Source organism: Monodelphis domestica, chromosome 3, assembly GCF_027887165.1.
Source record: "Monodelphis domestica isolate mMonDom1 chromosome 3, mMonDom1.pri, whole genome shotgun sequence".
Lineage (NCBI taxonomy): Eukaryota > Metazoa > Chordata > Mammalia > Didelphimorphia > Didelphidae > Monodelphis > Monodelphis domestica.
In genome coordinates this window covers 175,290,990-175,308,553 of record NC_077229.1, presented here as the reverse complement: position 1 = coordinate 175,308,553, position 17,564 = coordinate 175,290,990, and the positions used below count along the sequence as shown (strand labels likewise).

The following is a 17,564-nucleotide window of genomic DNA, read 5'->3' as shown; positions in this document are numbered from 1 at the left end:
TCCTGCTTTGAAACCTTTAGTGCATCCTTACTACCAAGTAAAGCCCTTTACTTAATCTACCAAATTAGTTCTCCAAATAAAGTCCTTTGTTTAGTATTTTAGCCTTATCCCTTATTTACCTATGATAAATAAATAAATATAGATAGATCTAGATATAGTATAAAGGACAGTTGGTTGGCTTGAAGTCAGAGTTCCAATCCGCATTCTACCCCTCGTTAGCTGTGTGAGTATGGACAAGTCTCTAAATGTCTTTGGTCCCAAGTTATCTCATTTGTAAAATGAGGGGACTTGGTACAGATAATCTTTAAAGTATCATCTCATTCTAAATCTATTATCCTACTCTCCCAATTTTATTCATATACTCTTACACCAACTCTGTACTCCAGCCAAATTGGATTACTTGTGTTTCCCAAACTAAATGTGACTTAAGATTTCCTGTCTTTAGGTCTTTTCTGATTCCATATTTAATGCCTGGACTTTCTTCCCTTCTTATCCCCAGGCGAAAACATCCATTCTTCAAGACAGGGATCAAATTCTATATCTTTTAAGAAGTCTTTTTTTCCCCTCATGTATCCTATCCAGGGGTCATGTTTCAGTCATTTGAACTCTCATTTCACTTTCTTTGTTTCTCTTTTGATTCACCTATTTGTATTATGTTCATTTGTGAGTATGTGTTATTCCGAATGTGAAGTTAGGGACATACTTCTTCACTTTCATCCCTTGCTATATAGTATATAGCACCATATCTTTTATATACTGATACTCAAAACATCTTAATTAAGTTAAATTAATTAGGTTTGATTAATCAAATTAAAATGGATAAAAATCAACATTTAAATGAATTAGAATTGTGAGACTGATGAAATCCAGAAAATCGCCTTTTCTTTTATAAATTGATTCTGATTCTGGAGTTGAGTGTTTTTTCTGTATTGTTTGCCATTCTTCACAGTAGTAATACTGGCATGCCATTTTCTTCCTTCTTTGATCCATACAGTAAATGTCACAGATTCTCTGAGTTGGAAGAGACCTCCGTGGTCTTCTAGTCTTCCCCATATTGAAACAGAGTCTTTTTCTACAATAATACCCAGCCAGTACTCACTCATCTTCCCTTAGAAGACCTCCAAAGACTTCTACTTGTGTCTGAAGAAGGGTTCCTAGGAATCCTTCTTCAGCTCTGGGATGTGATATCATGAGTTGCTTAGGTTTTTTTGCATACCAATGCTCCTTGGTAACTTCTAATCCTTGATTTTAGTTTTACCTCCCAAAGGCAACTAGAATAAGTCAAATCCTTCTTTTACAAAATTGTCAGTCAGTCAATATTTATTAAGTGCTTACTATATATTCTAGCTAAGACCTGGCAAAAAGAAGCAAAAGAGTCCCTGCTCTTAAGGAGCTCACAGTCTAATTTAGGGTAGGAGGTGAGGGGAGAATGACATGTCCTTGAAATGCTTGACAAAGCATAACGATTTTTCCAGATAATATTTATCTACTATGTGCATATAAAGATACATATCAAAAATACAAATTGATGTCTCTTCTGTTTTTGCCTTTCCTAGCATCCTCAGTGCTTATCATAGTGCCTGCCACATAACAGCTACTTAATAAATGCTTGTTGACTGAATTCTGCCTCCGATGACTCTCAACTGAATTCTACTCCTGCCACCCATTGGGGTGGTCACATCTTGGACTATATTACCATTAAAATGATCCCATTGCCAAGGTCTCTTCTTTAAAGAGACTCTGAAAATTCTTCATTTTGAATACAGCATCCTTTTACAATCCTTTCACAATTATCTACTCATATTTTTTGTTCTTCTCCTTCATTCTAACCTTTGAATTTTCAGTTTCTCTCTACTCTATCAGTGCATTAATTATTTTATGATCCTTTTTTCTTCCTTGCCCAGTTATAACATAAGCAGGAAGTAGCGCACTGGACTTTGAGTTAGACATGAATTTGAATCCTGATAATTTTATCACTTGTAAAATGGAGATCATAATTCCAATGGTTCCTACCAACAAGGTTGTTCTGTAACTTAAATGAGATGATATATGTGAATACTTTGCAAACCTTAAAGTTCTTTATCTAAAGTCCATTCTCACCTCTGACTTTCATTCCTACTATTCCACTGAAATTGCTAAATAGTGATGACCTCACTATTACATTCAGTGCCCCCTTTTTTATTCTTTTATCCTCCTAGACTTCTCAGTAATATATGATAATGATGACTGTCCTGTCTTTGATTGCCTTTCATGGTTCTCCTCCTTTCTCTCCATTTATTTTTTGTCTCCTTTGCTTACTTCTCTTCTTCCTCATATCTCTTAAATATTGTCCTTGGCCCCTTCTCTATTAACACTCTCCCCTTGAGCTAGCCCATCTACTCCTGTGTCTTCAGTGATGCTTTCTTATAGGTCACTAAGTACCAAATCTAAATCTCCCACTTCAACCTTGTGCCAGAACTCCAATCTCATATTTACAACTTGTTGTCTGGATATCTCTGGCATTCATTGGAGTGATGACAAATTTTTTTCTTCTGTGTGAAACCTTTCCTGATCTTCACATCTGCTAGCGTCCTCCATTTCAAACTTGCATGACTACTTTGTGTGTATGTGTATTTAATAATAATATTTTTCTGGATAAACTTTTTATACGCTTGTCTCCCCCATTTGAATTTTAAGCTCCTTGTCAATAGGAAGTTTTCCCTTCTTTGTACTTGTATCCCTAGCTCCCAACACAGTGTCTGGTACACAACTGTTGCTTAATAAATACTTGATTAATACATTAATAGTATTTGGACTTCTTACCTCACAGAGTTGTTATAAACCTTCATATGTTACATAAATATGAGTTATTATTTTGGATATTGATAGTAAAAATGATGATAGGCTGTCTGGTACGGAATTAGGACAACCTGGGATGAAGTTCTACCTCTGGTATATATTGGCTTCTTGACTCTGGGAAAGCCATTTACTCTTTCAGTGCCCCAGGCAGTTCTCTAAAAGTAGAAATTGCAAAGCAGGTGCCAGTCTTCATCAGTACAGAAAGTTCCCTCATGAAAATTCCCTACACACATGAAATCACCAATCGGAAAGCTCTTCCTTCTATCACACCACTTGAAACCTCTGGTCTCCTTCAAAACTCAGCTCAAGCTCCACCTTTTACATGAATCCTTTCTGGAATTCTTCATCTACTAGTTTGTTGCCTCTGAAAGCTACCTTGTATTCACTTTACATATATTCTTTACATACACACATGGGAGAATTTATGTTATAGAAATATACATATATGTTATATGTATACAAACATATCACACACATATGTACATAAAAGTGAAATAGCTATTACCATCAATAAACTTACTTTCTACAGAAGGAAAGATATATACGTATGTATTTATGTTATATATACATGCTTATATTCCAATGGAGGTTTTATATATAAATATAATATATATGCATTTGTTACATATACCAAGATAAAATAAATATAAAATATGTGTCTATTGGTATGTATGTGTGTATTTCATCATTGAAGACATAGGAGTCGATGGGTTTCCCAAATGGGATAGCGTAGAAAGAGAAGGGGACCAAGAACATTTAAGAGCTATGAAGTAGGAAGTAGTATGTATATTAGATATATCTATCTCTATTATCTATCTGTGTCTGTCTATCATCTATCTATCTATCTATTTATCTATCTATCTATCATCTATCTATCTATCTATCTATCTATCTATCTATCTATCTATCTATCTATCTATCTATCATCTATACCACATGTATCTCCTTCATTGGACTATGTTTGTGTGTGTATGTGTGTGCACATGTGTATTTGTTTATATCCCTTATTGGAATGTAAGCTCCTTGGTAATAAGGGCTGATTCACTTTTGTATTTGTCTTCCCAGGACTTTGGACAGTGCATGTCACATAGTAGGAGTTCAGTAAATGACTGCTGATTTGTTTGATTTTGCTTTTGTTTCAAAAATAACAATGACAAACTATACACAGTTTCTCTTAGTTAGATGTTTTGAGCTGCTTTTTTCTTACTTTCCAAACATCTTAAATTATATATATTTTAGAATGAAATCCAGTGTATTTTTAGTAAGACCTTTTCCACTTAATTTGTAAGTTTCAATGTGTCTCCCTTGAAGCCAGTGCTACGAAAATGATGAGAGGGAGAAAGAGCATCTTGTTCGGATCAGAAAGATGACAGAGCTCTGAAGAGGCAATTTGAGATGGGGTCAATGCCAGACTTCAGAAGCACCACACACATTTCATTAGGAAGGTGCACTGAATCACATATTCTCAGCTCTACAAGAGCCTTCCTTGGCAACCCTGACCCAGAAGAGTTTGGCAGGAGGAGGTGCTTATTTTGCCAACTGAGGCTCTGCTGCTTTGGGACTTTTAAAATTAGTGCCTCCTTTCTCCCTGTGTCCTTTCTATTAGGGAAATGGGCATTTATTTCATCCCTCCTATTATTCATTGGATGTTAGATTGACTTCCTCTGTGTCTTCTTTTCTTCTTCAGTCCACTTTCAGAACTATTGTCTTTTTGTTTTAATAATGAAAACATTTTCCCTTGAGAAATGCCAGACCTCCTGTAATGTTGGAGGAAGCTACCTTGCTCTTGAAAAGAAGTAGGAACATTGCCTGACTTCTTCTCTTGGGCCAGGCTTGGTCACTATAGCTACTCGGAATTTGACTTAGTGTTCTTTTCATATACTTTGTACTGTAGTCATTGTATATGTCCCCCTGATTCTCCTTGACAAGTCTTATTATGTTTCTCCATGTTTCTTATAGTAATTCCTCACACCAGAGGTGCTAGTCTTTCCTGAACACCCCATGCACTCTTTTCCAGGACTGCTTGTCCACCTTTGCTGTCCACCTTTCATCTAACTCTCACCTGTGTTATCAAGGAGCTATTTGCATATGCATCAGCCATACCTTCATGACAGTTAAATTATTGTGGCAGACAGGCTAACCAGGTTGAGGGTAACTGACAGGTCTGGAAACTATGAGTTAGGGAGTTGTCTACCCCAAGCAGGTGAAGACTTTCCATGGTGGAATGGGTAGACAAGAATTTGTCCCAATGGTCATGAGGGTGGTTGAAGCAGGAGCTGTGGAGTACTTATTTGCTAAGCCAGACACTGAAGTTGGGCTGACTTTTTTCTTGTTACTGGTCTTGGATGACTCTGGAAGAGAGAGTGAGACTGACAACTTTTTGCAATTTTGTGTCACTTAAATCCAGTTCATGAATAAGTTAAGCCATCATCACTCTCCCCACCCTGTGATGTCATTGGTCTTTTAAAAAATACTACAACTGAGCTCTTCCTTTAACTGAGCTCTTCCTTTAAAACTATTTTGTTCTTAGCTACTTTGTGGGTGTATTCATTTATTAATTTTATATTTACTAGTTCTCTCTGAAAACTCCATATACTCTAATAGTTAAGGGAATTAGAAAAGGTTTCACACAGAATATGGTAGCTGATAATTTTCAAAGGAAAGCTAGAAGAAAAAATATCCAAAAAACATATTGTGTAATTAAAATAACCCTTCTAATTTATCCAAGCAACTAAATGATATCAAAAGTGAAAAATGATAAAGGAAATAATAATTTAACAAGAGGTTAAACTAATATAAATCATTTACTATATTGAGGACACCAAAAGAGCCTAAAACATCCTTTCCTAGCAAACACTTTTATTTATTTGCCAGGTAGAAACATATATCAAGGAATGGCAACACTTATTTAGAATGTAAACTCGTTTGTAAAATCTTACAGAGAAGGATGTTGTAAGATTCTGAGTGATATAACCTTACAAAATTCTGAGAAGCATTACTTCCTGGGAAAGGAAAAAACAGTTTTGAGAAAATTTGGCAAGGAACCCAGTTGAGAAAAGTCATTCTGAGGGCTTTTAAAGATGCAATTAAGAAGAAGACAACAACTAGAGGAAAGATGGAAAATATTTGCATTAAAAAAAACTTTTCATGAAGGTCAATGGAGCCAGCACATTTAGATTTTAATATAAAAATCATATATGGGCTTACAGAAGAAGTGGAAATAGCAATGAAGAGGATAAAGATAAGAAACAGTTGGACTATATCAAGCAAATACATAGAGGAGATCCATGTTGACTTTTTAAAAAAAATGTTTTAGGTTATTAGCTTTTAGGGCATTAAAGATTTTGGTCTCCAGGTGGGTGTCTACAGAAGGAAATGGACCAAAGGTATGGAAAAAAAATCTAGGTCCTTTTGTTATTTTTTAAGTACAGTTATGCTTGTTTGCTCCTTTCTTCTCGGTGTATATGTATATATGTGTTTATGTATATACATGTACACACATATACCTAAATAATTTCATGACAATAATTAAAATATCCAACAAAGGCTTCCTTAATGTGGGTAGTAGGAAGGAATGGGCCACCTTTCAAAAGCACATTCCAAGGAAGACATCTTTAGCATCACACAATTGACAGAAAGATGCAGAGAGCAGGAGGTTCTTTTATTGTTTGTGGACTATAAAAATATTTAATTCAGTACAGCAAAATACTACCTTAAATGTTTTCTTCTAACAAGGAATCTCTTGTGCCTATATCAGCATCACACCATTACTTAAAAGATATAACAAAGCTGATTTTGTTTAATAGCCCTCTGATCATTTATATCAGCGAAAGAATAAAACATGAGAAGCTCTATGTTTACCAAAGGTGTTTATTCACTATTGTGAAGATCCATACCAGGATTCATATACTGCTGAAGATTACTCAACCATTCGCATTTTATACATTTTCTTGTTAATTATGAAAGAGAAGAATCCTGTTAAGAAGAGTTTCATATCACCTAGGATCAGGGAACACTATTAAATCAAATACATATTTTCATGCCCCTGATGAGGAGAACTGTGCTCCTGGAAGTAGTGATGGTGTTATTGATGCACCTATTATTTCTGGAGATATCTTTCTAAGAGCTATGTGGAGCAGAGGAACCTGTGCCCTTCCTCATTGTCTTATTCCAGCCTTGATTAACATATATTCACTTGCAGAATTTCTCCTTTTATACCTTCTTTTTTTCACTCTCCCCTTGTTTATCTGCCTCAGCACACGTCTTAGAGTCAGAAAGCTAGAGCAAGAAAGAATTTCAGAGACCATCTGGGCTAGTGCTTTCATTTTACAAATGAGAAAACTGAGATCCAAAGGCATAAATGATTTGCTCATCATTATGCATAGAGTAAATAGCAAATCAAGCTAAAGATCTTATATCTGTATGCAAATTGAGATATATGTATATATGGACTATTCAAAAGATCTTTCCACCACTTAAAAGGGAATCTAGGGGGTAGATAGGTGACTCAGTGGATTGAGAGCTATTTCTAGAGGCAGGAGGTACTGGGTTCAAGCCTGGTTTCAAACACTTCCTAGTTGTGGGATCCTGGGCAAGTCACTTAACCCCCATTGCCTAGCCCTTGGAGCCTACCTTGGAATCAATATGTAGTATTGATTCCAAGATGGAAGGTAAGGGTTAAAAAAAAGGGTGGGGGGAGGAATCTGTGATGCATGTATGTAATTAGATTCTATAAATCTAAACCTGTTTTTTTCCTTCTTCCTTCTCCAACTGATGTAGTAACAGAAATCAAAGAGCAGGGAACAAAGGTAATGATTTATTAACATGTTAAAGAAGTGTTAGATTAACTGTACAGATATCGTGATGATTGTGACCCCTTAGGAAGTGTGAACAATTTTCCCCATGGTTGAATTGGAAGAAGAGCCTAGCTATTATGTGTGGGAAATGAACCATGCTTGTGGAGGCTTTTAAATAGTTAAGTTGGGCAGTCCTGAAGTTAGTTCATGTAGCTCTTTTGTTAGTTCAAAAGAGTACAGGCTGGGAATGGTTTTGTGAACTATGTCCCCTTCACTTATATCAGAGATTTTTTTTCTCCCTCCTTTCCTATTCCCATTAGCCATGCTGTCCAGGCTCTACTCATTCATTTGGAGTTAGTTCTTAAGAGTTCGAGTCACAGTTGAGATGGATTCAGAAGGAAACAGACATATACTTTTCAGTTGGGTATAAAGAGGCAGCCACTAGAGGCAAGACATAATTTTATGCCTCATGACCTCTTGCAGAAGAGAAGAGAGGGGATCATGGAATTAAACCTTGGCAGTTGGGAGGGGAGCTAGAAGAGGATGTCAGAGGAGAGAAAGGATCTTGAGGACTAAAAGTGCTAGAGATATTAACTGTCTTGGTCACATGTAAGCCCCACCATCTTTTTATTCTAGGTACTCTTTCCCTGGATGCAATGTTAATTTGTGGGAAAATGTGCTCCAGGTTAATAGAAATAATGCTTTGTAGCTACTCTTATTATGCCATCCTAGTAAAAACCTATGCTTTCAGCTACTTTTATATACCAGCTAATCATTGACAGGAAGCACATGAGTAGAGTCTTGTGAACTCTAGTTTTTGGAGTGGGAACTGTGAGTAGCCATCCGTTTGGGAGTTAACTCAGAGACAATGCTATGTAAGGAACATAGAATCTCATGATTGCAAGAAAATTAAATTTGGAAGGGATCTTGAAGGTCATCTAGTCTGGCCTATATGTGACCAGGAATTTTCTCTGTTATAACCCACAGGTGGCCATCCATTTTTTGCTTAATGGCCTTTAATGAAGTTACCAATGCAACCCATTCTATTTTTAGAGTTCAAAATTTTAAGACTCTCCCCCAATCAAATTAAAATATTGGTTATGGGGTAGCTGTTATTGGTGTAAGTATGGACTTTCCAACTATGGATCTTGCTAGGATTGCCCCTGGAATTCTACCATGATGAACTATGATTAGATCCTTTTATATATACATGGTGCAAAGCACATTTTTGACAGTATAATACAGGACATTTTTCATCCTTCCTTGTTTCTTTCTTTTTCTTTCTTCCTTTCTTCCTTTTCTTCCTCCCTTCTCTTCTTTTCTTCCTTCCTCCTCTTCCTTCTTTTCCTTCCTTCCTTCTTTTCCTTCCTTCCTTCCTTCCTTCCCTCCTTCCCTCCTTCCTTCCTTCCTTCCTTCCTTCCTTCCTTCCTTCCTTCCTTCCTTCCTTCCTTCCTTCCTTCCTTCCTTCCTTCCTTTCTTTCTTTCTTTCTTTCTTTCTTTCTTTCTTTCTTTCTTTCTTTCTTTCTTTCTTTCTTTCTTTCTTTCTTTCTTTCTTTCTTTCTTTCTTTCTTTCTTTCTTTCTTTCTTTCTTTCTTTCTTTCTTTCTTTCTTTCTTTCTTTCTCTCTTCTTTCTTTCTTCCTTCCTTTCTTCCTCAAATTGGCACTTTCCTATATGTTTCTTCCAAGAACAAAGAAAAATCACAAACAAAACCAACCCAAAGTATATCAATCATCTTTGGTAGGTATCCTATTTGGTAAAAATATAGCTGACTTCAAGCATTTGAAAGATTGCTATGTGGAAGAGGGATTAGACACATTTTGCTTGGGCCCAGGGGGCCAATGGAGAGAAATTGATGGAAGTTACAATGAGGGAAATTTAAGTTTGATGTAAGGAAGAAACTTTTTAATGATTTGAGATATTCTAAAGTGGAATGGACTGCTTTAGGAGATAGTGGGTTTTCCCTTATTAGAGGTTTTCATACAAAGGCTACATGCTCACTTGTTGGGCATATTTTAGGGGAGACTGGTTAGGTAGCCTCTGAAATAATTCCATCTCTGATAGTCTGTGGTTCCGTGAAATATATTCTATCCCCCCCCCCATAGACCCAGCTATAGCTCTTTTCAGGATTTGTTCTTTCTGTTAACCAAAAATTCAGTGGATTGTGATGGCAGAAATGGTCACATCTCTGGCCTAGGAAGTATCTTTTGGCTACCTAGTTCTATTCACATTTTTTTCAGCATATTTGGATTAGTTAAATGTTGAATTAAATGTTTTACTTAACATTCTGGGAATGGATTTTCTGAAACAGAAAACTCTTTATTTGGGATTATTTGGAATATGCTAAGGATGGATATGGTTAGTATAAAGTCTGGAGATCGAGGAAACACCTTATAAATCATGCAGGTTTCTGTGCCCTTGGGTCAGGGGTCATATCAGATACAGATGTTTCACTAGCTGGTGTGCAGGTCAGTCAAGTGCTGTAGGGAGGCTATTTAAGCAGCATCTGTGGTTCAGCTCACTCCCTGAATAAATCTTGGAGTTAAAAGGGACTTCTGAGACCATTTAGTCCAACACATACCTACAAGAATTCCCTCTCCAACTTCCTTGACAGGTAGTTACTCCGATTTTGCTTGAAGACCTCCAGTGCTGGGAAGTCCACTGCTTTCCCAGGCAGCTTATTTCACTTTTGGATAATTCTCCATCTTCACCACTTGTACTCATTGCTCCAGTTCTACACTCTGGAGCCACACAGAGCAAATCTAATCTCTCTTCCATATGACGCCCCCTCAGCTACTGAAAGGTAGCTGTCATGTCTCTCCCAAGTCTTCTCTTTTCCAGGACCAACACATATCTGTTTCATTGAACCTATCCTCATATGACATAGACTTGACACCCTTCCCCATACTGGTTGCATTCCTATGTATGTGCTCTCTTGCTCTTTACTGCCCTTTTTAAGGGATAGTAACATTAGAGCATGGTGCTAACGAATATAAAATCTAGCTTGACTCCTACATCGATCAGTTAGTGCACTATAGATATGTTCTTTGTTATTTTTCTCAGACAGAACAGCCCCCGACCCACCCATGGCACATGTTAAGCAACAAGGATGAATAGGGCATAGAATTGTCCATCTAGACTTGGAAGGGTCCTCTGAATTACATTTTAATCTGGTTTGGGTAGCACTGGAGAAGTCACTAGATGTGTTTGACACAACTGGTTTCGATGGGGGGTGGACACCAATGTATATATCAATTTATGTAGAGAGCACACACACACAGACACACACACACACACACACACACACACACACACACATATATATATATATATATATTTGAAATTTTAATTTGATTAATTGATTTAGAATATTTTTCCATGGTTAAATGATTCATGTACTTTCCCTCTCCTTCTCCCACCCCCCTCCTGTAGCCAATGAGCAGTTCCACTGGGTTTTACATGTGTCATTGATCAAGACCCATTTCTATATGATTAATATTGAGAGCATATATATAAATGTGAGGAAATGATATAAAAGGAGAGAAAGCTATATCACTGGAGATTGTCATGTATAAAAGGGAAGAAAACAAACATTTAAAAATATTTGTTTGTTACATTAAAGTTCACAAGTACTTTCCTTTCTTCTTCTCTCCACACTAGAGAAGGCATCATTTGACAAAAAAAAAGTATATATCAAATTATGTCTTGCTTCTTTCTATTTATCATTTCTTTCTCTGGAAGTGGACTTACATAAATTATTCTTCAAATATTTCTTTTGCTGTATGCAATATTCTCTTGGTTCTGCTCATTTCACTTTTCATAATTTCATAAAGGCCTCTCCATGAAACAAACATTCATTAAGCTCAAACCATGTGGCAGGTTCTGGGATGAACATTTCCCCAATATCTCATCTGATTCTCATGATAGGTCTGTGAGGTAGATGCTTTTATTATCCCCATTTTACAGTTGAGGAAACTAAGACAGACAGAAGTTAAATAACTTGTCCAAGATCACATGATTAGTGAGTGTCTGAGGCCAAATTTGGACTTGGGTCTTCCTGATCCCAGATCCATGGCTCTAGCCACTGTGGCTCCTGGTTGCTTCTCAGCTGGGTGACTGTCAGGCATGTTTTTGTGGCATGGGTTGGTATATGGACTCAGAAGACTGGTATGGATTGGATCTGATGGGAACTGAGATCCTTTTCAATACTGAAGTTCAATGATTCCAGTTCTGTGAAAACTCTTTCCCCCCCTGAAATCTTATTTTTGGTACTGTGGGAATGCCAGATGCTTGTGGCTTTATTTTTTTTAGATTTATTCAAGTGATGATGATGTGGTTGAATCTCTGGGTTCAGGGTTGACTTTGAAGAATGTAAGCTCCTTGAAGGCAGGCATCGTTTCATTTTTGTCTTTGTAACTCCAGTGCCTAACACAGTGTCCTGTACATAGTAGGCACTTAATAAAAGCTCTTTGAATTGAGTTGAATTGGAGAATCCTAGCAAGAGTGGTGAGTCACAGAATCAGAAGAGATATCAGAGAGTCCAACATGTACAGGAATTGAAAACGTCTTTATAAAATCCTTGATAACATCTCTTGTTTGATGAATTGCAGTGATGGTTCCCTGATGTCTTTATAACAGCAATAGGGATAAAAGGAGGAGATAGGGCAAAGTTCTAAAAGTGTTTCCTGGGTAAGTCAAAATTTTTCTGGAGATTTTTTTGACTTTTGGAATCCAAATAAATATCTTGCCCTGTCCTCACCTAATGGCAGCCAGGAGATGCTTCTGGAGCTTCCTCCTAACTCTCTTCCATTATTCCTTGAAGTACCTGTGGAAATATGAAAGATGAAGGTCCAAGGGTAATAGTATTCAGGACTCCTGGGTGCTCTGGGCATGCTAAGTCCTGGCTAGTGTTCAACATAGTAGTCACTCAAATGATTGAATCAAGTTGTTCCAGAGGTTCAATTAAGTTGAATTGGAACTGAGTGCTTTTGTTTTCTCTAGCAACAGTGTTAAAATATTGATCAGGTTCCCAGATCAACCCTCTAGAGCCTATTTAATTCCATTTTATATCTGAGTCATAGTATTAATAGGATGAGCCTGAATTTTGGGTACTGTGAGAAAGAGGGAGAGGACAAATGGTTTCTTTCCTTTTCCTGGTTTTAGGGTCAGTCCTAAGTAAAATTATGAAACTTTTTTTTGGAGTAGGTTGGGGAAGGAGGAATCGTTCTGGTAAAGGAACATTATCTCACTTTCCTTTATGCTTTCCCATATCTACTGACTTACATTCAGCATGCATCCTGGCATCCATTCAAGTCCTCCTCCCCTCCTTCAAACTTCCCTAAAGTACTCCAAGCTCTAAAATTATTTACCTCCTGTTTCTAGCTTCTTCAATCAAAACTTCCTTTGGTGCAGCTGTCTCAGTTAGATGTTAAGAGAGATTCTTGATAATTCAAGTGACTGATTCTTGCATAACTGGTTGGTTGTCTCATTGGCACCTCAATCTTAGCATGTTATGAACAGAACTCATTATACCACCCTACTCTCTTCTGAACTTCTCCATTTCTATTGAGGGCATCACTATTTTTCCAGGAATACAGATGAGGAACCTGGAGTCATCCTCAACTCTACTCTTCCTTACTCTGAAATATAGTATGAAATCTTAATAGTTCTCTCTGCATAACATTTCTTTGATCTTCTCCCTTCTCTCTTTTTATATGGCTACCACTCTTACAAGAACCTCCTTATTGATCTTATTGCTTCCAGGCTACTCCTTTTCTAATCCACACTCCAAAGTGATATTGCTAAGGATAAAATATAAATGCTCTAAGTATTCACAATTTGACCCCAACCTACTTTTCTAGTCTTATTATATATTAGTCTCCTTCATATGCTCTGGTTTGGCCAAGATAGTCTTCTTGCTACCCCATATACATTTAATCTCCCATCTTTGTGCCTTTATAGTGATGGGTACTGATTACACAAGCCCCTGTCCCTGGAATGCACTCGCTCATCACCTCCCTATCTTAGAATTCTTTGTTTCCTTCCTTTCAGAAAAAAGAATTCCAGATTACATGTTAATACAACTTTTAATAATCATTTCTGACATTTTGTAATCGACATTTATTCCCTCCCTCCCACCCTCTCCCTGCCTTAAGACAGCAGGTAATGTGATATAGGTTGTACATGTGTTATTATAGAACACATATTTCCATATTCACTATGACCTCCTTTCTTGATTCTGCCCCCCTAGCTGGATGCTAGTACCATCTTCACCCCCAGTGCATCTTTATCTTTATACATCTTGTATAAAATATCAGCTTCTTGGGAGAACTGTTTTTGGTTTTGCATGCATGTTGTCTATCATACATATAGTAGGTGATTAATAAGTGCTTGTATATTGATTGGTTGCTTCTTTATCTTGACAGAAGTATGTCAGTTTGAAAAAGAGACCACGTAGGGGCATCTAGGTAGCTCATTAGATAGAGAGCCAAGTCTAGAGGCGGTGGCTCTGGGTTAAAAATCTGACCTCAGACAGTTCCTACATATTTGACCCTGGACCAGTCACTTAACTTCTAATGCCTAGCTCTTTCTTTCATTCTTCTTCCTTAGAACCAATACATGGTGTTGATTCTAAAATGGAAAGTAAGGGTTAAAAATAGAGGCCACTTGTTAAGTTAAATTAATCTCAATTGATGGACTTTTAGGCAGTGACAAAATCAAGTGGAAAATTTGGTAATTTTATGGAGGACCATATTTTGGATGGGTGGGGGAGGCTACCATATTGTTCCTATCTCAAAATTTCCCTCCAGTTTTTGTTTTCTGTTTCTAAAACAAGAGATTTCATCCCCTTTCTCCCTACCCCCAATAGCTGCCAGTGCAAGAAAAGGGTGGGGATGGGCCAGGTGAGGTAAGAGGAAGGGAGAGGAGACTATGGGAGTGTGGAGTCAGAGTGATGGTAGCAGGTGCTACCTGCATGGGAAGATCTGAAGATAAAGGCAGCACTTTAAGCTTACCAGGTATTTTCTCTCTGTCCCCACTTCTCCCTCTGCCACTTTATTTACTACTTAGAGCATCTGTACTTCATTGAGGGCTTCCGTGATGAGGAAGGACAATGTTCCCCAGCTGTGCTCTTCTCAAGAATGGGTTTTTGATGGTTTGCATTTGGTGTTGAATAGGTCCTTGGCTTTGGGGATTGGCAACAGCTGGGTTGCCCTGCATGCTATAGTCCTCAGATAATTGGTAAAGAATGTACATAAGGCAGCAAGGCTGGTTTTATGCCATGCCCTGATCCCATCCTCCCTGGGGAGGAAGCACAGGCTCATGTAAACATGTAGATTGGGCTCCTTTCTGGAAGAAAACCAAAGAATCTTCTTTGCTAGGCCATAGGGAAAGGCATCAATATATCACCCCATTATATGCCTTTGTATGTGTGTATACACTTCCCCCTCCTTTTTTAAAAAATAATAGCAAAATACAGAAAAAGAGACAGAAAGCAAGACCACTGGATCACTTAGAAATAATCCTGACAGATACAATTCTCTTTCTATATTGTGGTCTCTTTGTGTTTTGATGAGATTTGAACAGTGAAAGACAGTTCAAATTTTGAGTCAGACTTATCAGTAAGCATTTATTAAATTTAGCACAGATGCAAAGTACTAGGCACAAAGAAAGGCATAAAATGATCCCTGCTCTTAAAGAATTCAAAATCTAAAGGGGAAATCAAGATGCAAATAACTATTTGCCAAAACATTATCTATGTGATTATTTTTCCTTAAAAATTTAAATATTTTATTTTTCCAATAACACATAACACTTTTCAGTGTACAATCAACAAATTATATTCAGGATAAATAGTAAATAATCAACAGAAGGAAGGCACTAGCAGTAGAGGGAATTGGAAAAGGTTTCTTATAAGAAGTGGGATTTTAGCTGAACTCGAAGGAAGTCATGAAAGTGAGGAGAGATAAAGAGGGAAAGAATTCTGGGCATGGGGGACAGGCAGTGAAAATGCTTATAAGTCAGGAGATGGAGCATCTTGTGTGAAGAACAGTAAGGAGCCTTGTGTCACAGAATTCTAGAATATGTGGAGAGAGCAAGGTATAAGAAAACTGGCAAAGAATTGATGAATGATCAAAGGATATGATTAGGCAGTTTTCAGATGAAGAAATCAAAACTATCAATAAGCACATAAAAAAGTGTTCTAAATCCCTCCTGATTAGAGAAATGCAAATCAAAACAACTCTGAGGTACCACCTCACACCTAGCAGGTTGGCCAATATGACAGCAAAGGAAAGAAAGAAATATTGGAGGCGATCTGGCAAAATTGAGACACTATTGCATTGCTGGTAGTTGTGAATTGATCTAACCATTCTGGAAGACAGTTTGGAATTATGCCCAAAGGGCTTTAAAAGACTGCATACCCTTTGATCTGGCTATACCACTACTGGGTTTGTACCCCAAAGAGATTAAAAAATGTTTGTACAAACATATTTATACTTGCACTTTTTGTGGTGGCAAAAAATTGGAAAATGAGGGGATGCCCTTCAATTGGGGAATGGCTGAACAAATTATGGTATGGTGATGGAATACTATTGTGTTATAAGGAATGATGAACTGCTTGATTTCTATATGAACTGGAAATACCTCCATGAACTGATGCAGAGTGAAATGAGCAGAACCAGAACATTATACACAGAAAGTGAAACATTAGCGGATGATCAAATGTAATAGATTTTGCTCCTAATAGCAATGCAATGATCTAGGACAATTCTGAGGGACTTAGGAGAAAGAATGTTATCCAGATTGAGAAAGAACTATGGGAGTAGAAATGCAAAAAAAAAACAACATGATTTATCACTTGGTTCTGTGGGTATATGATTGGGGGTTTTGGTTTTAAAAGATCACTTTATTACAAATATGAATAATATGGAAATAGATTTTGAGCAGTAATGCATGTATAACCCAGGGGAATTGCATGTTAGCTCAAGGAAGGGGGGAAGGAAACAAAATGCTTAGTCTCCATTCTTATTCAACAAGAGGGTAGGGGAAAGAGCAAGCTGTAGCTTTAAGTTTAAGATTAACCTCTTCCTTTAAATTAAAAAGAAAGGAGTACTTGCTAGTGTTAAATTTCCACAAGGCCTAAGGTGATGGGGGTTGTCTGTGGTGATAGCAGTGTCTGAGGAGAGAAAGGGGCATATCGTATCAAAGAGGGTTATGAAAGCAAAATTGTCAGGACTTGGCAACAAATTGAAAAATTGGGGATGCCAAAGAAATAATAATGGAAAAAACTGTACAAAAATATTTATGGCTATGCACTTTGTGGTAGCAAAAATTGGAAAATGAGGGGATGCCCTTCAATTGGGGAATGGCTGAACAAATTGTGGTATCTATTGGTGATAGAATACTATTGTGCTAAAAGGAATAATGACCTGGAGGAATTCCATATGCATTGGAAGGACCTCCAGGAATTGACACAGTGAAAACCAGAACCAGGAGAACATTGTACACAGAGACTGATACACTGTGGTACAATCCATTGTAATGGACTTGTCTACTGTAACAGCAGGACAATTCTGAGGGACTTATAAGGAAGAACACTATCCACATCCAGAGAAAGAACTGTGGGAGTAGAAACACAGAAGAAAAACAACTCCTTGATCACATGGATCAGTGGGAATATGACTGGGGATATGGACTCTAAATGATCATCCTAGTGCAAATATTAATAGTATGGAATTAGGTCTTGATCAATGACACATGTAAAGTACAGTGGAATTGCTTGTTGGCTATGGGGGGAGTCAGGGGAAGAGAAGGGGAGGAAAGAACCTGAATCATGTAACTATGGAAAAATATTCTAAATTAATTAAATAAAATTTTTAATTAAAAAAAAGAAAAATTGGGGATGAATGAGGATGACACCTTGAGTGACATCA

At 37.3% G+C, this 17,564-nt stretch overlaps 1 protein-coding gene across 2 annotated transcripts in view; it reads left to right on the top strand.

Moving 5' to 3' along the window:
• CPQ (carboxypeptidase Q) overlaps positions 1 to 17,564 on the top strand; it is a 703,529-nt gene that overhangs the window by 44,001 nt on the left and 641,964 nt on the right. The window lies entirely within an intron of this gene.